Below are 24,794 nucleotides of genomic sequence, written 5' to 3'. Positions count from 1 at the left end.
CACCATCTTCTTGCTAGCCCCCATTTTTCTCCTCTCTCTGCTAGTGTAGCCACAGCAGTTATATTAGTGGCCAATGGCTCACTGGTTACAGCTGACGGCCAACTAGCCACAGCTGATGGCCATGCAATCACAGTTGACGGCCATTTACTACCTGAGCCAGCACCTGTCTATGTGAGACCAAGAGCCTGGAAACTTCTTTCTGGGGCTCTGCCCCCACAACAAGGGAGCCTGTTTTCCCCTACAGGCAATGGAAGAAATGCGGGAAGGGAAAGAACTTGGTGGGTGCGAGCCTAGACAACTCAAACGGAGTGCTGGTTCTAGCGACGCAGTGTTTAAGGGATGAAATAAAATACACTCAGCACAGCTCTTCTCTGAAGTCAGGTCCTTTTTGCTCAGCTTTTGGGAGAGTGACTGTCTAGTTCGTGTCTGCGTATGTTAGAAGCTGGTTCTTCAAGCACAGAGCTGTGACTGGCCCTGCCCACTGCCCCCAGGCTGGCCTGGGGAGCCCTCCTTTGGCCTTTTCGTAGGGTTATATCAAATAGGACACTTGTGTTGGTGCATTTAAGAAATCGATTCAAAGTCCTTAAAAACTGGAGGTTGGCTGGAAAAGCCTCAATTTCCTACTATGCTAAGAAATAAGTTTATTGTGATGTTATCTTGTGGAACCTCAGCTTGGAAAATTTGATGGTCCAGTTAAGCATGCTGAGGAATGACTTGGATGGTAAGTAGAATTTGAATTTCAGAGAACGTTACTGCTTATGTCTTGGCTGAAGTCCAAGACAGGATAATCAGCAAATGATTTGGTAGTGGTCATCCTTTTACTCGAGTCAATACTTTACTTTCTTGTAAGTAACAAGTATTACCAGGCATCTACAGCGGTCATCACTGAATGGAAATGCTTGAGTTTCCAAAGCAAACCTACATATAATAAGTGGTGTATACCAGTTAGGTAAACTCCTGTACTTAGATCTGACCCATCCTTCTACCTCAGAGGAAGGTAGGCGCTAATGGTGAATGAAATCCACATTTCACTGGTTTTCTATTGGTTTTGTTCTCCTCTGTTGTAGTTAACAGTAATATCTTTCCAGGCACAATGTAACTGGACTAAACACATTGAATCAGCGCTACTTTTATGCATCCGTTTCCTATGACGGAGACTGGGAAAACCAACCCTGTCAATTGTATAGCATGAGAATGGCCCCAGGAAAATCAAACTTACTATGGACTAAGAATAACTTTCTATGCATTCTGCCCACTCACAAGTTATACTCCGTTCTTATTCCACTAAACACACCTTTTTTTTTTTTTTTAATGGGAGAGATCTCTCAAGAAACTCTTGATTCTAGTGGTTTGATAGTAGAAATAGCTTCTTGTGCTCTGTTTATAATTTTCTAAAGGTTGTGAAGCCCAAGTCCTTGCATTGGAGAGCAGTGAGGTTTCCCTTCCTTCCACTTAAGAGTTGAAACTTGTCTCGTTTCGTGTTGAATTGAACGGCAGCCCTCATGGTGGTACTTGTTTCCTTGCTGAGATTTAGAGGTTTAGAAAGAGATGGGTCCTTTTTAGGGTCTGCTGCAGGGAATGTCCAACTGGAGAAGGTATTTGTGAAATCTCGCTCCAGGGAACTTTGCTGCTAGGCCACTGAAACCCCATCAAGTCCCTGGAAATATACTTTTGAATCGGAATGGTTCACTAGTGTATGTAAAAATAAGGCCAAGATGCTCAAAACCAAATAAATTAATAAATTTGTTACTGATTAGAAAAGAGGAAAAAAAAACAAAAAAACCCTGTAAGAATGTTTGTTTTTTTTCTATAGTGGAAAGTTAAAAAAAAAACACAAGTCGTCATTTTTAGGGAAACAGCTGGTTTATGTCTGCCTACGTGAGCCTCTTCTGTGTTGAGTTTGTTTAATACACAGCGCACACCCGAGTTCCTTTTCCATCTGCAGATCCTAATTGTGTGCACAGGCAGAATAGTCATTCACGGCTCCGCCTGATGTCAGCACAGTCCCAGGCATTTAGCAAGCCCTAAATACGCATGTGGTGGATGAAAGAGTGTTGGTATTTGGAGACAAACGTACAAGATTCTAATGAAAAGCCAGACTTGTGGGCTGGAGTCAGATCGTGTGAAGGAGACGGGCCCTCGGCTGTGGCCAGGCTTTTCATTGGATTGTAAGTAGAATTGTGGTTTAATGGAACACGGCACAGCAGTGGGGGCCTGGATCCCTGGGGCTGGTGATGACCTGCGGGGGGGAGGCTGCTCTCTGGCTCTAACTGCAGAACCCCAGGCCGGCCTCTCCTTCCCCGCAGTTGCCTGGCAGTTTTCAGCCAGGCCTCGTCTGTGGTAGTTTTGCTTCTCTGTGACTAAGTGGACTCTGGTCACTCTGCTACGGCCTCTGGTCCCATGAAGTGTGCCCAGGCATTACAGCTACACGGGCAAACGAAAGCTCTGCATAACACAGGCGTTTCTGGCAAAAATGACTTCCTTTTCCTCGTTAGCTTTTCTCCCGTTCCCGCCAGTAATGAAAGGAGGGGCACCACGCAACGAGAAGGAGGGACGTGCCCCGTGGGTGTCTGTTTGCTGTGGTTCTTTCCTTAGCCTGCTTGACATTGTGGGGGAAATGCTAAATGTAAGTCTTCATGAAAGGTCCTTTATGAAGACATAAAATGAGAATTTGGCTCCATTTTCATAACAATTTTTAAAAATCTTTTGAATAGCAATTGCTTCTACTCAATAATTGTCTTCTCCCCCATGACCACCCAGGCAAAATTGTAAAAGGTATATTCAGATTAGTTCCCAATTGCATAAGCTGATGTTGTAGCCACTGGAAAGCCACATTTACTTCTAGGCCTATGGAGTCTTTGATGGATTTTAAAACTTGTATTAACAGTATGAATGGTATCGTTTTAGAAAATACTGGGAGTGCCAAAAAAATGTGTACACATGACTTGTATTCATCTTTTGTTATCAGTATATATTGAGTACCACAATTTTAATACAGTTTTTTCCTTTCTTAAACTGTGTATACATATTTTTGGCACCCTCTGTACAGTTGAGTATAGTACTTGAGCTTGTACATAAGAAAAGTTTAGTTAAAATGTACATATACATTTTTCTAGTTTATAATCGTCTTTCCTAAACTGGCTATAATAATCGCCATCTGATCTGTTTGTATATTTTTGGGTTAAAAAATTTGTTTTTGCAATAACACAAGAATGTGTGAAAATGCGCTTCTTTGTTTTTCCTTGTCGCCGACGGGTAGAGTCTTTTTCTATGATATGTTTAAAAATGTTTTGAAAGAGATGTGTGCCTCAGAAGAAATAAGAGCAGTAACCATAACATTTCTCACGGAGACTAAAAAGTGCGGTTAGTATTTATGAAACACTAAATAGAACCCAGTCTAAACACTGCGCCAGGCATCTCTCCCGGTAATTGTTCAGCAGTCCTGTGAGGGAAAGCCCAGCCATAAACATGATCTGATTTGATGCCACCATAACAGTGTGGTATATGCCCCAATTTCACCAAACGGAGGCAGAAACAGTGGACTTAGAGAAATTACTAATAACAAATGGAAAGAGGCTTTCTTCTAACGCATCGAACGTGACCACTTTCTTAATTGCTTATATTCATTCTTCCGTCATTTAAAGCACAAACTGTCTTGGATAAAAGTCATCATCTATGTAAAATTCCTAGGCAGAGACCATTCTGAAACAGATGTTCTTTTTCCCTCTCTGAAGAATTTATTAACCACAAAGAAATGGCTTAAGACCTCCTATCTCCTTTGAACGAGATTTGGGTACTAGAATTCAGGTGAGAGGCCAGTATTGATTTCTAAAACCCAACCACCCACATCAAGGATTCTAACTGTGCAAATACCAAATAGCTTCACTTTGTCAAAGTCACCAAATACTGTTTTTAAAGCCTGCTCAACCTGTCGTAAGTGCCTAAAGACGATGGCTTGCGAAAGCTCTCCTGTGCCGCAGAGGGAGGCTGCGACGGAATATGGGGCCTGTTACATATTTATGCTGCTTCACAGAGAGCTTGTCTAGATGCTCGGGCAGAGGGCAGTGGAGGCTTCGGAAATGGGAATTCATCCAGGGAACAAAAGCAGCAACCTCTGCCCTTACTATGGCACCTTGGGGTTTTTATAAAGATTACTCTGCTAACAGATGGGGCCTGGCTGTCCACCCGATCATTAAAAATGCACCTCCAGCTAAGTGTCCACACTGCATACAAACTCAGCTCTGAAGGAACCATCCCATTTTTAAGTTTGTTCGCTGTTCTCCGCTTTCTCCCCCCACCCCATCCATGGAAAAGAAGCCCAGATCTTCCTATTGGTTTTCTTTTCTAATTTAAGATTCCAGAACTATTTGCTCACATACGCACTACAATGTCCATGTTAATCCCCAAATCCATGCTGTTGCTTTTATTGGGGGAGGGGGCATACGTGGTAGGGGCAGGCGGGAGCTAGATGAGTGATATATCTGCCAACTGCGGGCTTAGTTACAAAAGAATAGGAGGAAAGGGATCTTTTCTTATTTCTACATCAAATTCAGTGAAAGTGCCAAGCGAGGTCTAAGTTTTCGATACAGGCTCATGCATTTGGATTTCTCTGGAGTGTTTAAATTAATTTCTACAATACTGTGAAATACATAAAAATATACTACATCACACTGGGCAGAGTAAAAAAAAACACAAAAAAAACGACGCCATTGAAAAGGCTATTACCCAGAGCCTTCTCCGATTTTCTACTTATTTAGTAGAAAATACATAATAATCAAAATGCATTATATAATAATCAATCTAACAGATAATATAGTATAATCAGAAGAAAGGGAAGGTACAGTCTTCTGGAATTTCTTTAATCCACGTCGTAGAATGCATAATCAAAAAGACATGGCATTCAAAACTATCTCAGCTTTTTCGCAAATAACAGAGTGGTTGTTCAAATACAGAAATTGACAGTGATTCAACACAAGAGACTGTGAAAGGCCTGAACTATGTATGCCTCTCTATGTCCAGATATATGGCGACACAAATTGCTTGGTTGCTAGACATACATGAACCACAAAAGATGCAATAAGCTACACAGCAAAGTAAACGACTGACAACCCAGAGTAGTTTCAGTTTTTATTGTGAATGTCCAAAGTGACAGCATACTGTGAAAATGTTAGGTTCTCATTGATTAAATTTCAAGACCACAGACTACAGCATTCCAAGCACTTTAATTTGTGACAGAGCCAAAACAAATAAAAGAATGATAAAAATATTCTTTTAGGTGTAAAGAGTGCTCGTATTTGAATTTCTGTATATATATTTTTTCCCTACAGGTATTATGAACACTGATAATTTCCAAAACAAATCCTGATCTGGACACGTAAACTTTTATAATTTCTGCCTGAATAAGAAGCTAATAAGAAATGTACTTATAAAGTATGTTTACAATACAACGTAATATGCCCGTTCATTGTCATCTCCTTCCACCCCCAGGAGGCTTCTCCTTTACCACCTAGGTGCCTGATGTTGGTGACAGAAGGACACGAAAGCTGGAATGAAACCCCCGGAAGACAATAGCGAACCCTGGATTTTCTCAAAGCTGCGGGTTTTTTCAGTGAAAGCTTAAACTGTCAATGTTTGCGTGTCCCAGGAGATGACTGATACTAATGGACTGAAGCCACCAGTCAAGAACTACAGTCTACATGTTGTGTTCAAGAAAAAAGCCTTGGTTTAATGGTTCTAGTAAATCTGTAGTTCCGACCCCGTGCGACTTTTCCCCCCAAGCGGTTTCCTTGCGATCTCTCCTTCCCATCACTGGTACCGGATGGTGCTACAGATGGAGTCTGTTGCCTTGTATATCCCAATCAGTTCTGGTCCAGTGGGAATGCGTATCTCTTACGGATGCACAACTGTTCGTCTGAGTGGATCCTCAAAAAGAACAATTATGAACTAGAAACTCATAGAGTTTGTGTTTAAAATTTATAAAATTAAACCTGTTCCAACAGGTAATACAGGGAGGCATGCTGGCAACCTCTGGAATCAATCAGAAACAATGCCTGAGAGCACAGAGCCTTCTCAATAGGGTAACGGCGGGTTCCTTTTAAGGCTTCCTTACACAAGATCCGATGCGGCGCACATTAGAGCTTTGGAGCACGTCTCACTTATTTCTACAAGGCCTGGGACACAGGGAGCTGCCAGAACTTCATTCATCATCTTGCCTGTTGACAAAAGGAACAATAACTGGTCATCACTGGTAAACGGAATAACTTCTCCTAGTTTTTTTTCCAAGATAATTCCTAAAGACGAGATGGTGTCAAAACAATAGCAAATGTTTCATATGTTTGATGAATTTCTGTGCTCTAAAATGTCATGTCTTCTTCCAGTAGGGCAGGAAGAAACCAGAGTATGCAGTGTTCATCTCTGTCCTCGTGCTGGAATGGTTCAGGAGAGACCCCCCAGACTCCAGATGCGATTCCACCAGCACCTAATGACGTCCCCTCACCTCGTTGGGCCTTGGTTCCCGCACACAGAGCCTAAGAGGACTTCAGCGGATGAGATCTAACCAGGAGGCTGTCCCAACCACACGGATGGGCCCATGCAGCCCTGCCCCCTTAGCTCCTCACACAGCACCACCAGGGAGAACCACGTCAGTCAGCAGCCATGGTTTGGCTCACAAAACACCTACACGCGGGCTGCCTGTGGTCCTAGTTCAGCTTGGAGCTGAGAACCAGCTGAACATCCAAGGACATCTCAAAATATCCTTCAGCATCTGAAGGCCATTAACGTTTTCTTAAAGTGATGATGTGATGAAGTTATATGGGCATAAAATTCTGAAAATACACATTTCCACATCTTTTACTGATCTAAGGATGTCATTTTTTTGGTATCTGCCTGTTTTCTTAAATTATGAATTCTATAAAAGCTGAAAAACACATTAATAACGACAATAGCCTGGAAGCAGTCTGTAAGAGCGTACTACATAGCCGTAAAATTCAACTAGTTGGACGAGTTTAAGTAATTATGTCAAGTACCATTACCAGGACACACATCTGGTAAGCAGAGGTGGGATCCGGACACAGGAAGTCAGACCCTCAACCTGATGCTTTAAACCATTACGCTAAACCACCTCGCCAGATCCTGTTAAAAATGATAATAGACTGGGGCTGGAAAACGTAACGTGACCTTCACAGCTGCCATAGGTACAACCAGGAATTAGGTTAAATATTTGGAAATTTGGGGTAGTTAGTTCCCATTAGTAACATAATGATAAGCTTCAGTAATTGAAAAACTGTACTTAGCAATTCTGAGTTGCTCTTTATGCCTCTGTGGCTGGTAAAACTTAGATGATGCCAAAGCAGCCACTTATTATTTATGTTCTGTTACGTCATTATCACACTTTGCTACAATATTAGTGTATTACATATTTTTGAAGGCCCGCTGGCTATCATGTGTGACAAGAAAAATGGCTGAATAATTTTTTCACCTTTCGTTCTGAGTTTTGGCAGAAGGGGAGCTCCAACTTTGTGAAATGTGGCAAAACAAAGCAAAACTGGCACCAAGATACCATCTATCAGTTTGGATTATCCTGAGTGTTTCGCCAATGAGTTTATCCTTCAAACACTGACTTAAAAGTTACTCAGGAAAGAAAACGACAATAAAAATAAACTCAGTCTAACATTACAGAGCCATTTTCTGAAGTCTGGGTAAGATGTGCCAGGTTGTAACAGGATGGGGTTGTTGTCGAGAGCAAATCAGCATCTGTGTGGTAAAAGGCACAGAGACCAGCATCCAGCATAAAAGGAAAAAGACACACATTTGCTCACGTTGTGGGGTAAAGAACACGCAAGAACGATTTATCAACACACGCACATGTACCAACAGAGACCAAATTTCTGTGTTTCTTTTTTGCCCGCAGAAATAACTATTAATATTTCTGTCTTGACAAATGAACTTGAAATTGAAGCAAACACTAAGTAAAATTTATTATGGAATTCTGGCAAGTATTTTTATGACCGTGGTTTTCTGGGATGTGTTAGCTGGGATATATCCTACCTGCCTGATGGAACGGCTGTAACTGGATGTGAAATGATCCATCACTGATGATGGTGAATATTAAAAAGTAAACAACAAGTACGTGTGCAGATAACGATACAGAGATATGGAAATCACAGTCTCACAGCCTGCATTTGGAGAGTGCTTTAGTTTCCAAAGCCCGTTCACGTTTATGAACTCTCTGGTCCTCATCCCGGGGAACCAGCCTACACATGAGGCAGCTGAGGTGTGACCTGTCCCGTGTTAAACGGCATGTATGTGAGTCACCAAGTCATTAAGAGGGAGTGAGAACCAGGTCTTCTGACTCCCGGCCAGGGCTCTTTCTTCTCTACATGCTTTCTCTAGCCGGTAACGCTGAACATCGATGGATTCATTACTTATTATTAGTATGATTCATCTCTTCTATGTATTTTTGTTACTACGATTACCCCTTACACATTAAGTGTCTTATGAAGAATACCCTGCAAAATACATAGAGCTGTTTCCATCAAGAAACGGGTAAAGAGCAGAGCTGGAACTCAGAGCTGTGTTGGCTTTAGTCCCACAGCTGCTCCCACTGTGGACACTCGGAGTCACCGAGCAGAGGGGTCATGCACACTAGGGAGGCCCATCTGTAAGGCTCACAAAGAAACCGCACTGCCCCGGAGACTTTCCACTCAGCAGACATTCCAGACAGGTGGCTTGTTCCAAACCCCTTAAATAGCGAGAGAGTTTTTGTGCAGAGATGCATTCTCGGCCATCTGGGGATCACTCTTTGTTACCGTCATCAGTGTGTCCCCAAATCCCCATAATACTGGGCATAATTTTATAATAAATGAAAAGTGGGAGGCCCTAAATGCCACTTTTCAATGAGAACATGGTGCAAAGAATAACTTTTCTTTCTTTTAATAAACGGAGACACAGCAGTGCCTCGAGGTGGAAGTCATACCTGGAAGTAACCAGTTTTCTGCAGCTCAAATTGCCGTAGTGATGTAGTTGCTGCAACTGTCCTTAATCTTGAAATGCAGCTAGGGTGATTCTGTTAGAAAGTGGGCACAACTAAGGGAAACCTGCACAGAGGTGCTCCGTGCATGGTGGTCACTCACTGGGGGTCTATTGGTTCCAGGGAACTGACACACATCTCACTTCCCGCAAAGTAGAGTCATTGACCCCACATTGCAAAAGAGAAAAATGAGGTTCAAAGAGGTTCAGTAGTCTCACCAAGATGACACAGCCAGGAAGTGGTCGAGGCTGGCTTTCAAGCTACGTGGCCTGACTCCCAAATTCTCCTTTCCTCTCACAGACTGCTCCTGCCCCCATACCTGAGCTACTAAACATGTGAGTGGCCACCCCATACGTGTCCCAGCTGCTGAGGGGTGGGACTGTAGGGGTGGCCCAACTGCTCCCCAAGCAGCCAATCCTTTCCTAGTCACAGAAACCTGGCCCTAGAAATAGTGGCCCGGCTTCAGCGTCAATCTCACAGGGCCGCAGAAGAGGGGGTCGTAAGGACCAGGCAGAGAGTGCTGCCTCTAAGAAACAACCAGTCAGGCCAAGTCCATGGAGAAACAGAAGGTAATTTCAATCACAACGTAAAGTCTTCTGCGGTCCAGTTTGCATTTTTCCTCCTTAAGTAAATGTGTTCTGATTTCCACATGACCTCTGATCAGGCTAGAAATTGCCTACAGCCTGAAGAATCACTTCTAAGTTACAGCCGAGAAGGAGAGGGCAGGGAGTACACCCGGGAGAGACAGAATTACAGAGAGGCTCGGACCCCTTTTTAATGAACCTTCACTTCTTCTCCCAGTAAAACGCTCATCAGAGCTGCCAGTGACCACAAAGCTGACAGATGTGCTGTCCTGCTCTCTTCTGATCGCCGCGAGGAGGGAGCCAGTGGAAAGGAAACCTACCCAGGGTGCGATGTGTCCCAGCACTAATGCCATTGGCTCAGTCACCAGTGGGCTGAAGGAGCAGGTGACGCAGCCGTACCAAGACAACCAGGGCCTTCCAAACAGACTTTCAGATCTGAGCCACAGCCAGCTCGCCCTGGCGTGTCCAAGGAAAGCGCCAGAGGTATTCACGCTGCCAGCGCCCAATCTGCCTCGTCCAGCTGATTAGTTTGGGCGCCCACATGGGAGCAGGACGGCTGGCACAGATCGGGGAGCAGCAGTCAGTGTGCGCAGACATGTTCTAACATCTTTTGCTAAATGTCTTATTCTTCTGCAGTTAAAAACCTACTTAAAATGTGTCGAACGACAACCCATTAGATTAGAACAGCATGGAGTCAAGTCTTTCCAAGTACCAAGTGTAAGAATAATTAAAATAAAATAAAGGCAATTATTTCCTATTAGGGAAGTTTATTTCTATGATGGGGGACAGCCAGGCTTCCTCTGTGAAACCGAGATCATGTTTTCTTTCCTGCGTCACACCCACCCATGTATTGTGCACACAATCTTTGAGATTCCCCAAAGAAGCTATGAAACGCCAACAGCACAGAAAGAGTGATCACATTAGTGCTAAAACAGGCCTTAGGAATTTGCAGGGTACAAAATTCTCATTTTAAACACTAGCAAACTGAAGCTCAGAGGTTTCCCACTTGCCCGTGGGCACGCAGAGATTGGAAATCTACTTGATGCTCTGATATCTTGTCCTACAACACATTGACTGTCCTATAATATCCCTTATTTACTTCATTCAAATATGTCAGATATCAAATCCTGAAAAATTATGCCACTTGGCATGAATGACGCAAATATAACAGACTTGGGGACCATCATGGACTGAGCTGTTTTCACAGGTGTTGAGACCACTCTCGTGTGAGCTGGTGGGAGGAAGGCACAGGGTCCCAGGGCCAAGGTCTCGGCGTCTGGCAGGACACCTCCAGCAAACTCATTTCTGGAGCGGCGGCTCAGCAGACTGGTTACAAGTGTGCACCCTGGAATTCGACTCCTGAGCTCTGCATCTCTCACTTTGCTCTTTATTAAGTGTGCAATCTTTGGACAAGCTCGTTACCTATTGTGAGTTGACACAAAATGACAATTAATACCCAGCACCAAGGCCAACTGTGGGGATTCAGTGAGGGGCTGTGCGGGAAGCGTCCATCACAGAGGAGGCAGGAATGCTCATCGCTGCTTAGGTTGCAGGAGCAAGGCTGAAGTTTGCTGTTCCCTCTGCCTGGAATGCTGTTCCCTCTCTTCTCCACCTCGACAGTGCTTGGCCAGCCATTGAAACACTCTGCCCTACGGCTGCCTTCGCAGGTGCTAAGGTGCAGTCACTAGCCTGCCTTAGTCCATACCCCCCGGGACGGCCCCATTCCCATCACCTTCTCCCTCCTTCCCTTAACTGTGAGCTCCTCTGTGATGACTTAAAGGGTGCGTGAGAGAAACCCACAGCCCTCACCTTCCTCCTGGACGAGAGCATCCGTGATTCTGCTGACCACGCACTCCACACCACTCTGGCCATTACAGGGTCAGGCTCCTTCCCGCCTCCATCCACCCTGCTCACCGGCCCCAACAGCCAAACCACCCTCTCCTCCTTCCTCCTCCACCTCCCAACACGCCCCACCCCACCCAGGCCATTCCTACTCACAGGAGAGAATCAGTACATCTGCATGTTTTTAAAAAGTCAAAGCTTATGCCCTTGTTGAGGAACAAAAAACAATTTTTTTTTCTGTTAACTCACGTGTGACCTGACAAGACTGTGTTTTGACAGCCTGACACCCTGAACTTTGGGGTAGGTCGTGGGAGAGAAGCCGAGAAGCAGAAAGAGAAAGCAGAAAAGAGCAGGTTATCAAAGATGCCATTCTATAACCTTAAGACCGCCTGGCGTGTTTATAGGATGGGGAGACCAGGCTGCAGCCTTCATGAGGGCAAAGCCAAAGTCTGTCTTTGCTGTTGTAAGACTCCCAGTCCTGGGCACGAGGCTTCTCAATCAACGATCAATGAAAAACTGGAGGATTGAAATGAAACAACGCTAAATAGTCATCTTGGAAGTCTCAGTCTACTTGCCCCACCTAAGTCATTTTAGACCATTTGTGCAAAAAAGAAAGCCCTGTGACACTCATTCCATGGGCAGGGGAATCACCTCGGCTGCCTGGTGGCCTGGAGGCTGGGGGCTGACGCTAGGTGCTACTGAACTGCACTTGACAGTTTGCTCTCGACAGCTCTCCTCCAAGCTTAAAGGTTACAAGGTTTGACTCTGGGTTTCCAAGAATAGACACTGTAACATTTAACATTTATTTAGTAAAACTAACCTATCAGATAACAAATTTTAATAATTTCAAAAGTTAACTTTGAAAGACTTTTAATACATTTTTTTGGGGCATGCTAACTTGATGCATAAAATATGCTCTAGAAACACAGGGCTTTAATTCCATCTTATTTTTAGAATACTGGAAGAAGTCGGTGTTTAAAGAAACCTTTTTGTTAATCTTTCTTGTAAGGCAAAGGAACCTTTTGAAAAGTGAACAATCATCCATTCTTTTAAATTTTGCTTTTCATAGATCCAGTTTGCTTAAAGCGAATTCAATCTGGTGGCCTCAGTTGTCTTCACAACTAACTAGGAGAGACGATACGGCCATCCAGTTCAGCAGAAGCTTTTTTTTTTTTTTTTAATAGCTGCACAAATGAATTTGCAAAATTAATTAGTGGCAGAGAATTGACATGCCCAGGAAAGGGGACCACTGGAGCTCTCTGGACAGGAACGCCCACCCACAGCCCCGTGGGACAGCAAGCCTGGAAGGGCAAGAGTCCGGGTCGGAGGGGACAGGTAGCCGGAAGAAGTACTTCCGGGGCCCCAGCCTGGCCTCATGGAGGACTCAGGCCTCCAAGAGATCTTCATGGTGATGCATGTGCTTTATCTCCTTACCTAGGGTAAGTATTTAAAATCGGGAATTGGCTGCTTAAAAGAACCACCTGGAAGGTAAGTGAGTAAAATTAAAAGAAATAAAACGAGAGACTATTAATCCTTATGTGCATCTGGCGGAACGTTAAATGCTTTCATGCCTGTTTTGACAAGTTACTATGTGTTGTGTGCATTTGTCTTCAATCCACAGTCTTTCTCTCATGTCCACAGAGTGGGCACAACACAGTATTAGCAAGCGCAACACATAGGGTCCTATTTACACTGAAAGCCAGAGAGCAGACAGGACTCACGTAAGACCCTGCCAGCTAAGCCACCCCTAACAGGCATAACGGGCCTGGGTTCGGCACATCAAGTAGTCACTCTGCTCTCGGGGACAAACGCTATACTTGAACGGCATGTCTTTTTTGTGTGTTTTTTTAAACAGAATAGTTTTCGGGAAGGCACAGTGTCTGAGTTTAGCAAGCGCACAGAGAACTCCAAACCAGACCCAAGTTAATGAACCACTACGGAGCATGGTATTTTCTACAAACACAACAGTCTCAGGAACACGTGTCTTGGGCAGATCTGAAAGCACAGAACAGAATGGGACATGATTTCTTTTTTTTTCGTATGGGTTGCTTTCTATAATCATACTGGCCAGGGTCCGGGGTAAGAAAATCTCTTCATTTGCAGTATTTGAGAGCTGACAGTACCCCACGCAGAATTCCCTCATGTGCTCACAAGGCAACGTGGCCTGGAACATCCCAGGACAGAATTCCTGGGCCGCGGCACCTGCATTCCACCCAGCTGTCCAGACTCCCGTGCCCTTTCACAGGAGACCCGAGACATTTGTGAGGGACACATCTCAGATGTTAGCAAGTCCCCAAATTACAAATCTCACTAGAACTCGCAATTTCCCCCTAAAACAGGTATGCAGTGATGAGTAGGACAAGGCCCAGCAGAGACATAGAGGATGGCAGTCAACTGGGCCAACACGCCAGCCAAGGGACCCACTGCCACCCACTTGCCTAGTTGTCGAGGCTATTCACCTCTGTGCTTTACCGAAAGCACAGATTACGCCATGCTGTGAGTTGGCTTGGAATAGCTGAAACCATACACAGTAGAGCCAGGAACACCAAGGGCCACAGCATTAGTTTGCAATTAGTGCCCTATTTCCAAGCTGCGAGAGGTCAGCATGTGACATGCCTGAATGCAGCTCAGCCGGGGTTGGGGCCAGTGTGCCCAGTCCTGTAAGGGGCCCCGCACACTCCGCCCCACAGTCTCAGAGAGACAGTTTGAAAACCACTGGTCTCGATACACAACTCGTTCGGAAAGGCTTCTTCTAAAATGATTTTAAGCACTAGCAATGAATCAGGTCAAATTAGGGGCCACTACAAATGCAGCATTCCCTAGGACCCACACGGGAGCGCCCCAGCACGAACCTCTCTGCTTGGGAACTCAGAGGCCACTTCCTCGATTCACGTCTTTCAAGCTGTCGCGGCCTTTTAGGGGCCAGATCCTTGTCAACACCAAGCACCACATTTCGGAAGATTGATACCTTTCCCTGGGGACGAATGCCTTCCTGAAATCATAGTGTGTACTGAAAGAAAGCTTGAGCCACTTTACAAATAATAACTCAAGAGGAAGTAACCTCTTCCATTCAGTTCGGTGTTGGAAAAGTATCAGGAACACGGTTCTAAATAATCTTTTCTCTTTAAGCCCCTCCATTTCCCCTCATCACCTATACACTGAGAAAGAGGCCAGAGAAACCCTCTACGTTGTAAAGTCCACGTATTGGTTGCGTAGGATGTGGCCCAGTGGAAGGACGGCACTTACACAGCACTGTGTAAAGCAAATGCCGATGACACAAGACAGAGCAAGGACCTGGCTGGGTACTGTCGGCACAAGTGGCTTGGCTGGGACACAGGAGCAATAGGAAAACAGAATTCCAACAGGTTCCCGGACAACCTGAGCACAGCTCTGACTGTAAACGGTTTGCGAGAAAGCACTGCCCAACAACAAAACGACGCCCATTATGAGACACGGCCAACTTACAAAACTTTGCGATTCAGCTATCTTTTTACATCTTCAAAAGAAACTGCTACTTACGGTTCCAACCACCTGCCACTAAACACATCCTCTCTGCAATTTCAAAGAAAGTACAACCTTGCCCTTAACTGTTTCTCCTTTTCCTAAAAGGATGGCTTTGACCTAACTGGCCTTTTACATCTGGAGAGGGGACCAAAGTGGGATCCTAAAGCTATCGTGGCAGAGGAGGGAAGGAAACGGGGGTGCGTGTCCCCTGCGCCAGGTGCCAGGGGCAAGGCGGTGCTGGGCCTCAGCCCTCCTCCCGAGCTTCAAGCAGCTGTCATTACCCTCAGCTCACAAATGAGGACCCCCAGCTCTCAGAGGCCCGGCCACCTCCTCAGCGCTCACTGCTGCTGCGAGGTGGAGCCGACATTTGAACCCAAAGTCTGTCCTCTTTTCTGTGATGCTTCCTGAACAGAGGGCTGCGTTTCACCCCCAAGGGTCTCCAGGTCAGTGAGGTTGTTGACGGCTCTGCTGCCGGTGGAGAGGGAATATCTGTGGTGCTGTGAGACGGACCTGACCCGACCGAGTGCTCCCTGAGGCCTCGAGGACCTTGCTGGGGTTGAGCCACCAGCGAAGCGCACGTGAGCAAATCGTCTCCTGAGGATCTAGCCGCCAAAAATGTTGTCAGCATTTCTGTCTTCTTTCTCTCTGGAATTAGGACAAGCTACACAATTTTCGCTTTCTCTAGCTCGCTCTTTGGAACGTCTACCGGGATGCTTGCTGGACTGTCACTCTGGAGAAGCTGTCCAGGGTTACATGGCAGCAGTTGGACTTAGGCCAACACACCAGCAGCCACAGGGAACGGGCATGGAGTCATGACTCAGGGAGGAAGGGGAATCCTCTCCTAGTAGTTTCAATAAATGAAACTCGGAGGGCTCAGGTGACAGGAACATGGGGTTCACAAGCCACTCTTCTGTTTGCATTATACTCAACTCATAACATGCTTCAGGGATCTCAGAAGTGTTGACAACAGGCACGTGACTGCAACCAAAGACCCAAATAAATAGTATGTCTTCTCATTTATTTCTCACTTAAAGGAAAGAAATGAAACTCAAGCTACAATTTAGATGTGAAAGCATGTTAGGGTTTGCCTTTTTTTTTTTTTAATTTCTATGGATCCTCAATTACATTTCAAAAGAATAATTTAAAACTTATCTCAGTGGACACTATGGTATATTCTTTATTTTTGGTTTATTTCAATTGTGCCTCAGGCCTCTGATGTTTCTTAAACTGGGCAATTTTACACTTAAGGAACAAGTAAACATTTAGTGGTGAATATAAACTAAAAAGAGATACACTCATTTCTCACTTACATAGTCCTTTGTGTTTTCAAAAAGGTTTTCACTACAACTATTTAAATGGCCACCAGTGGAATTAGATGGATTCCAATTTTTTTTTGCTACATGTAAAAATGAAACTGTCAACTCACTATTAACAATACTCTATGTTGGGGTGTTTTTCTACTGGTGAGGTGAGCTTTTACTCAGCCATCCCTATCTCTTTAGAAAGGTCCTTTTGGGGTCCAAGATACCCTTTCTTTTGCAAAGAAAGCAACACATCTCTGTAGTGAAATAAAATCTGCAATCCTCATTTTTCAGCACTAAATTCTAGCCCTGCCCATCCTCAACCTCACTGTCTTGTCATTTCTCAGGTTTAGTGACAATAGCAAAGGCCAAACCTACAAATTATTTGTTTTAAGTAATAAATCAGAATGGATTCAGGGTTACCCCTATAATGGTCACTATCATTTATATTCAATGTTTTGAGTGGGAGAAAAAGAGGATTTAAAGGCGGGTGGTTCATATGTGAATCTCTCTCATTGTATGTTTGAAGGGTTTTGAATGAATCATGGCTCCAATTTTGAATGAATCATGGCTGCTATATACTGGGGGGCAAAGTTGACATTAGATCTGATTCTCATAGGACAACTGTAAAGAACACTGACACATCCTAACATACGGAAAATCAGTATGTATCAGGGAACTAATGGGTAGGGTTACACATTTCAGCAAAGGAAAAGACACAAGAAATTATTTTTAGTATTAGTATGTCCCAAATATTGCATGGGACACACTTATACGAAAAATTGTTGAGTGTCTGAAATGCAATGCACCTGTGCGTCCCTACTAGGGAGTCAAGTGGTGGGTACCTCGGGACACTGAGCTAACGTAATGGGTTGTGTTCAGTGCCACAGCAAGGTGGGCACTCTAGAAATGAAGACGTTTGTCAGAATGGTTGTCCTTTACTCCTTTCCCCAACTGTAAGAATACTCCCTTTACAAGTTCTCTCATTCTCCATCACATAATTATTGCAAGCTTACCACATTCCTGGGTCTGTGCTAGGAGCTGAAGACAAAGAGGCGAATAAAGCGCTGCCTCTGTCTTAGAGAAAGAATGAAATGACGAAGTGAACAGAAGTGTGCTATCAGAGCAAACAGAGCAGGGAAACGAGTCACAGGGGCTTGGGACGGGCTTGCATGGAGGCTGGGTGCTCCTCAGGCTTTCTCTAAAGTAAGACAGAGAATGTGTGAGAGTATGAGTGTGGGAAAGTGAGAGGGTGTGTGTGTGTGCATGAGAGAGAGAGCGGGACAGAGACAGAGAGAAAGAGAGAGAGGGTCAGGGGTGGGGGGAAAGGGGAAGGGAAGGAGAAAAGGGAGTAGTTTCCTGACATTCTCAAAACAAACCACTTTGGAGCAATTTAGGGCAGAAAGCACGGAGCCCTCAGGCCAACCCTGAAGCACGGAAACCAGCATCCTAAGTGATGAAGAGTTTGCCTCACTTTGCAGCAGAGCCTGACCATCTACCCTGCATTTTGGGGAAGTCAATGGTTAACCCTGTTTACAGACTGTGTTCAGAAGGTACACCTGTGACCAGGAAAGCAATTCTCTCATTTCCCAGCACATGTCCCTTTGGAGTCAGGAGGGACGTGTGACCAGGAGGAACGTGTGGACGCTGATGGGACCAACGCTCCCGATCAGAGCAACTGGTGGGGTGCTGTGTCCACCTGGGAACACATTGGAAATAATGTTCCGATGGCTCTGAATCCCTTCCCCTGTTCAAAAGCACAAGGACAAATATCTGATCTGAGGTCATGGTCATGGCAGCGCTGACCAGAACCAGGAGCCCGGCCATCATCCGTCACTCAGTCAATGGCATTGGCCCTTTGGCTTGTGCCCAAGGTTGTAAGGAAGGACTTGCTTTTGCATTTATAACAATAAACAAACGAACTTTTAAAATTCTAAAATAAAATGTTTATCCTTAACACAATGGCAACTTAAAAAACATCTTTAATATTAAGAAAAAAACAAAAACATAAACACAGCTCCCTTTAACCTGTAAAAATCGCTCTGCTCTTTGGCACCCAGAAGTGCAGGTATGCGAATTAGGCCCAGCAGTTTCAATGTACCTGCCTTTCATTCCAATCAAGTTCCTCCCTGAAGGATAATAATGGGTCTCACAGAATGAAGCAGGTTGAAACCGATGCCCTTTTCAGAGAAGATAGCCCGAACTTTCCAGTTCTGAATCCTGCTCCTAACAAGGAGACAATCTCAAATACACTTCTGGTGCAGCCACAATTTGTAATCTGCATGAGACGCTTTGAGTAACCACAACCACACGGAAGCATGAAAGATAGAATGAGAACCAGAGAATCCCCAGCGCAAGGGGCCTGCACGTCATCAGACGTTGCCTGCTTGGCTCCCTGAGCTGTCTAATGTCCCTGAAGGCGACCTTTGTGCACCCTCGCCCGAGGCTGGGCCTCCTGAGGCTTCCAGTTCTTTCTGGACCGCTCCCAGGGCTCGGGAGCCTGCACCCTGCCCCTGGCGCTACGAAGGATAAGTCCAATCTTCATTTATTTTAAGACAGTGCCATTAAACCCCTCCAACGTTCTCCAGGGTGAGCACATGACCGTGTTTCCCCCAAAATAAGACCTAGCTGGACCATCGGCGCTAATGCATCTTTTGGAGCAGCTAGGTCTTATTTTCGGGGAAACACGGAACTCCTCACCTGACATACACAGTGTCCCCAGATCTAGGTCACTCTTGTATGGACACATTCAAAATGTGTGCCTCTGTGTGTGGAAACTGGCACTGAAAAAAGTAGACCTCAGGTGTGGTCGGATCTGTGGGGAGCAGGTAACTGAGGGGGACTGTCACCCGTCTCAGCGTGACCCACACTGTTCTGCCGCCGGGGCCCAGCTTTCCTCGGCGTCCCACAGCCCCACGAGCCCGGACGGACACTGAGTCTCTGCCTGACGGGCGACTGATGAGCAACATGACCTTACCCCACACCCCCAACAACTGAGCTTTCCGGACCCAGGTACAGAAGCCGGCCAACATTTTAGTTGTCTTTTCTACTTTGGGTCACCGATAGGTATGATTAGCACTCATGGTATCCGTTTCTTCATTCGAATCGGTAATAAATGAAGAGGTCAAGTCTGAGGTCAGCAATCTCTCTCCCCCCTTTCGGCCCCTTTAAACGAGCCTGTGCCAATCTACAAGAGCGCACTGAGAATGAACAGAAAGCTGCCGTGACAATGATGCCACATCTTTGAAACGCATCCCTGTGCCTGGCGAATGGCAGCCGTGCGGCTCCTGGTTCCCAGCTGTCCTGTCCCTTGCTCCCTTCATCTTGTCTCGGTGCTCCTTTTTCATCTAGCTGGGCTGGCTTTCCTCCCCGCGACCAAGCTGTGGCTTCCAGTCTCTGTTCCGCACTCCTGGCAGTGGCAGGTAAGCAGGTGTCCCCCAGGCACCCCCATGAGATCAGGGTCCCAAGGCAGCCTGGCAATCCCACCTCTCTGGGCTGACACTGGCTCATGAACTGGGACTTTGCGGCTGCTGCCAACCCAGGCCCTGTTTCTCCATCCTTTCCGTAAAGAAACGTTAATCTACTTTCTTAACACGTGTTACTGAAATCCCGATGCCCAGAATGTATGACATTCTTCATTCACCAGTCAAAGAAGCCTCTTTAAAAGCTGCGATCCTTATTTCTGGCAGGAATTGTTCTCAGTGAACCTATGCCAGTTCTGTTGGGGCAGAGAATCCCATTTTAACAGCTGACAAATCTTTTAATTAATTCTTTTGAGCATCACGCTGGGCATGATGACAAGTCCACTGGCCTCTAGTTCTAGGAAACCACCTTCTTCTTTGCCTGAAAACCAAAACACTTGCCTAGTTTCAAGCACAGAATCCTTGCCTGCTCTCCTCAGTTCCTGGATTTGGGGGCCATTTGGAGGTCCACCTGTAAGTTCTTCGAGTTCTCGAGGATGTAATTTTTCAAGGCCAGGGCAACTCTGAGAACGAGGGCCCTCTCACAGCCCCCCACCTTCCCCAGGCGTCCATTGCCTCGTACTCAGAGTCTTTGCTTTAACTATTAATATAAAGCCACAGCCCCCCCCCGACCCCGCCCTGCAGCGGCCTCTCCCTCCCTCATTCTTTTCACCCTGAGCAGGACTGAACAGACACTTTCCTTGTCGTCTGTATTTTACACGAGCCTCATGTCAAAGCAACACTTAGCTGTCTCCTCCTCACAGTCATCTCGGACTATGCATCCTCCTCTTCTCTAAGTGTCCTTTCAGCGTAGGTCCCTCACAGCGCAGGTTTTGCAGGAGGACCTCGTTTCTTTGCCATCAGGATTAGGTGTCACTGTATATGTATCAGCAGGGTTACACTGTTGAGTTTACCGTGTTATTCCGCGTGGGTCAGCTTCCTTTTTGGAAACTCTGACCACTGAATTTATGTCTGAACCCTCTGAAACCTGTCTTCCAGAAAACGTTATGGTACGAGCAGCAGGTAAGCCTCAGGTAACAAGGCCGGTACTAGCACGCCCGTGTACAAAGCCACAACGACAGCCAGCCACCCACTTTACGCTGTGCCCACCTGGACAAACAGGCATCATGCGCCCGCCTTGTGCAGAGAGACTCGGACACATTCTGCCTGTGGCCCCACACAGCCCAGTGAGCAGGTGGCAAAACCAGGGAACGCACAGCCCTGGCGACTCCAGAGCCTGGACGCTTCCTTGACCCTACACTGTCTTATTAGTCTCTCTACAAAGTTCTGTCTCTTTCCTTTTTCTTTAAGAGGCTGATTTAACTACTTATTTTCCAGTGTTTATACGTTATTATTCTTCCTTTCTTCTAACTATATTTTTAATGTTCGGAAAGGCCAGGAGTGGAGACGAGCTCCTCAAAGCCTGTGGTTTACCTCCCCCACCCTGACCAATTTCCACGAGAGAGCACATGTGATCAATGCCTACGGGTGTAGAGGGCACCCAGGCCCAATAAATTCATTAACTAGCTAACACGACTACTTGGCGGATTTTTCTAAATATATTCTCACAACTTACATTGATTGTACGAACATTATACACATTTCAAGTTCATTCACAAACTGGAAACATGGTCTTAAAGGAACCTGGACGTGTTTGTTAGCCATGCTAAGCAACTTGTCCAAAGCTACACAGTTAATTCATGACAGAGTCAAGGGCTGCAACCTAAACTCTCTCCTTTAAAAACGAGATTAATCCAATTTGTTTTTAGATAAACTCCTGAGTTCATTTAAATACGTAGCTTAATTCTAGCCCAGGGAAGTCTGTTTGGAAATCAGATGTGTAGCGTATATAGTACAAAGAGGAACATTTTTGCTCAGTTGAACAGTTCTGTAGATTTAGATGCATTTTTCATAGTTTTAAAAGTTATAGAGATCAATGGTTTGGCAGCTGGATGAAATAATTCCACCATTTAAAAATGTGTAGGGTCCATCTGCTAAGCAGTTTCGCGTTTCTACTGCAGACAAACAATTTGGTGATAGCAAGCTGTCTTCCAATTAATGCTCCAGAGAACATTTTATTTCAAGATTTTCAGACCGAGCGCCAAGATTTTCTGGGATTCAGTTATATGAAGCATCACCATAATTTTTCCCTTTTATGAGTCTTTCATATCTAAGGTTAATAAGCAGTTGTGTCTTGAAAAATGTTTTGCTGTATTTTCTAAAAAGCTTCGCTGAGGTTCTTTAAATGGTGACCTGCCTTTAATCTTTCCTAACCTGATGGATAACAACATTTAAAACCACCATCAAAAACATGTAAAACCACCACTTGTACTTACATCATTCCCTCTTTCAAAATTATGCAAGTTCCCTTGTGTTTTGCCCTGAGCAAACTTGGACTCGGTCTTTACAAAGGCTCACTGTCCCAAAGAGATTCATTTCGTTTTCTTGGGCTTGCTCCCCCCATCTCACCCGAGCCATCTTTCTGTAAAATCACACCCCCTACCATCTTCCAAAGCCACGAGACTAACCTTCCTGATGAAGCCTTTCAGATGAGTCCCTCTTAGCCGCCAGGCCTGGTCCCATGGAGTCATGCAACACAGGGTACACACTGCTGTCCGTGCTTTCTGCTACTATGACACTCGGAGCTTCTAACCGGATGACAGCATTTATTCTCTAGCACCCAACACAGTGCCTGGCCACTCAATCATCTGTTGGGTGAACAAATAAATAAACAAAGCCTAAAGCCAAACGATGACCAATACGTGCTCATTCTTTATCGTTCAAACTTTTCCTGTGTTGGTACTATTTCAAAGAGCAATGTAGGAAATCTGAACATCTATACATTAAATCTGAAAATCTATCATACGTCTTTTTATCTGAAAACTGGAAAAGAAGTCTCATACTATGGCACTTTCTACCTCATCCTATAGCTTTTGGTTTAGAGTGTGTCAGCTTTATGGAACCATAAGCCATGGCTACGGGACATACGGATACGGGCCCAATGTCTCAGTCAACCTCCTGTCAACTACAAACCAGTGTAGTGTTAGGTACAGGCACCAAGGAATTATTTCAGGGGACGCCAACGAGGCTGGGCTGGACGTTCTTTACTTTCCTTGGATGGAAAAGAGAGAACAAAGTAGGTAAAGCGATACGTGTCTACACGAGAGACTGTTAGTAGAATCAGCACCGGTACAAGCAGTGAAGCAGGAAACGAGGCTCACGGCGTGTGGACGGGCCTCTTGGAAAGAAAACCCAGGAAGTGAAGTATCTTTCTCTCATGCCAATTCAGGAAGGTGACAACACAGGCCACCGCGGACAGCACAGTGACATTAGGGAGAGGTAGCTGGGGAGACGTTGCAGGTAACTGGTCATCTGGGCTCAAGGACAGTCATCAGTCAAATGTTTGTAACTTTCAGAATGCTCAACTTCTCCTGTGTAAACTAATCATGTCTGCCAACTCTGGTGCCTAACGCCCTCCACACCAGAACACAACGGGCATTAGGTCAACTTCACTTTCTTTGAATTCTAGGCGGGGATGTGTATTTTCACCATCACAGCAGAACTGGCGTCTACTGTAATGCCTGAAACATGTAGTGGGTACTCGGTATCTATTTCTGAATGAATGAATGGGTTTCTTCAGTCCTGAACGTTTAGAATATTCTAGGACTACTTTGGGACGTCCTGATGGAAGCCGTCTTCCTTCCGCAGCCAAGAGCTCTGTCCTTGTAACACTGAGCACACCGAGCAGGGGTTCAATGCTGACATGGTGGCTACGTTTCAAAGCCCTGGGGGTGATGGTGTCATCATAGGTGACGTCACTGATGGGACATTTACAAAGCACACGCGAGCACTGTCGCCAGAACAAGGTCACCAGTCAGCCTCACATTTTTGCAAGACAGGTGTGAAGGCAGCCTCCTATATGAGCAACGGGATCAGGGGTGAGCACAGAGCAAGGCAGGTGTCAGAGCCAGGATCTGAACCCCGTCTTCCAATGCTCTTTTTACTCTATCCCAGCTCCTGTGAAAATCCAGAACCTGGGTGAGACGTCTGTTACAGAAGAACGCCATTTCCCCACCTCTGACTGTTAGGAAACCACTAGTCACAATGATACGCTACCTCCTTGCCCCAAACTAGAAGGACCATGGCTAATAGACTATTATTTAGAAAGCAGGCAGAGTAATGAGCATTCCCAGTCACTTCACCACCTCCCTCCTTCCCGAGTGACTCTTTCCCTCTGAAGACTCTAAAGATAATACCGCCTCGTCCCAATCTGCCGAGCAACGTTAAACACACCCACAGACTGTGCCCCACTCACTCTTCAGCCCCTTACTCTCAAGGCTTTATTGTGCTGTGTGCTCACATTGCAGCGGGGAGTGTTCCAATGACCTGCTAGGCCACACATCCACGTTCGGTCGGCCCTCATGCTCTGGGCGCCCCTTTCCCCTGAGAATAACTACAAGTTTCTAGGTGTCTTCCGGCAGCATCTGCCCCATTACACTCGTCTGGTCCCACCTACATCGTCTGCCCTTAATTCTTTTGTTCTCAGTATCTCCAGCTGTACACCATGCTCCCTGCTCCCTGGGCTCTGTTTCTGCAATGCACAAGGGAGGTACAACACCATTTAAGAGCGAAAGAGAGAGAGAGAGGGGAGGGAGGGAGGGAGGGAGAGAGAGAGAGAGAGAAAGAGAGAGAAATAGAGAGAGAGGAAATTCCCACCCCTAACACAAACATGCACAATCTCCCCGGTTTCCTTTCCACGGCCGAGTGGTTTTTCTTATAAAGGGAGGAACACGTTTATTTAATGCTCCTTTCCACGTCATAAATACAACCAAGGCTAAGTTTAACGTATGTAAATATTCAACTGAATTGAGCACTTAAGATGATATATAATGAAGAGTGGTCATTTTAAACAGAATTTCCTTGGGGGAATACAAGGAATGTTCAGGGTTTTCCAAAAAAGTGTCTTTTATAAACTGTTTGCTGCCAAGTGTCCCCCTCAGCGGGGGAGAGCTGCTCAGCTGCCCTGGATAGTAATTCTGGTGACTAATAGCCTGCTTGGTGACCGTGGGTATTG

The 24,794-nt window shown here is 45.5% G+C and overlaps 1 protein-coding gene across 2 annotated transcripts in view; it reads right to left on the bottom strand.

Moving 5' to 3' along the window:
• Positions 1 to 5,114: 5,114 nt before the first annotated feature.
• SCAF8 (SR-related CTD associated factor 8) overlaps positions 5,115 to 24,794 on the bottom strand; it is a 141,036-nt gene continuing 121,356 nt past the window's right edge. For both annotated transcript variants that reach the window (XM_074333733.1, XM_019749246.2), the window contains one exon: positions 5,115 to 6,212. The gene's annotated coding sequence lies outside the window, so the exon portion shown is untranslated. The remainder of the gene's footprint in view (positions 6,213 to 24,794) is intronic.

Source organism: Rhinolophus sinicus, linkage group LG05 (genome assembly GCF_036562045.2).
Source record: "Rhinolophus sinicus isolate RSC01 linkage group LG05, ASM3656204v1, whole genome shotgun sequence".
Taxonomy (NCBI): domain Eukaryota; kingdom Metazoa; phylum Chordata; class Mammalia; order Chiroptera; family Rhinolophidae; genus Rhinolophus; species Rhinolophus sinicus.
This window is presented reverse-complemented; position numbering and strand designations above follow the sequence as displayed.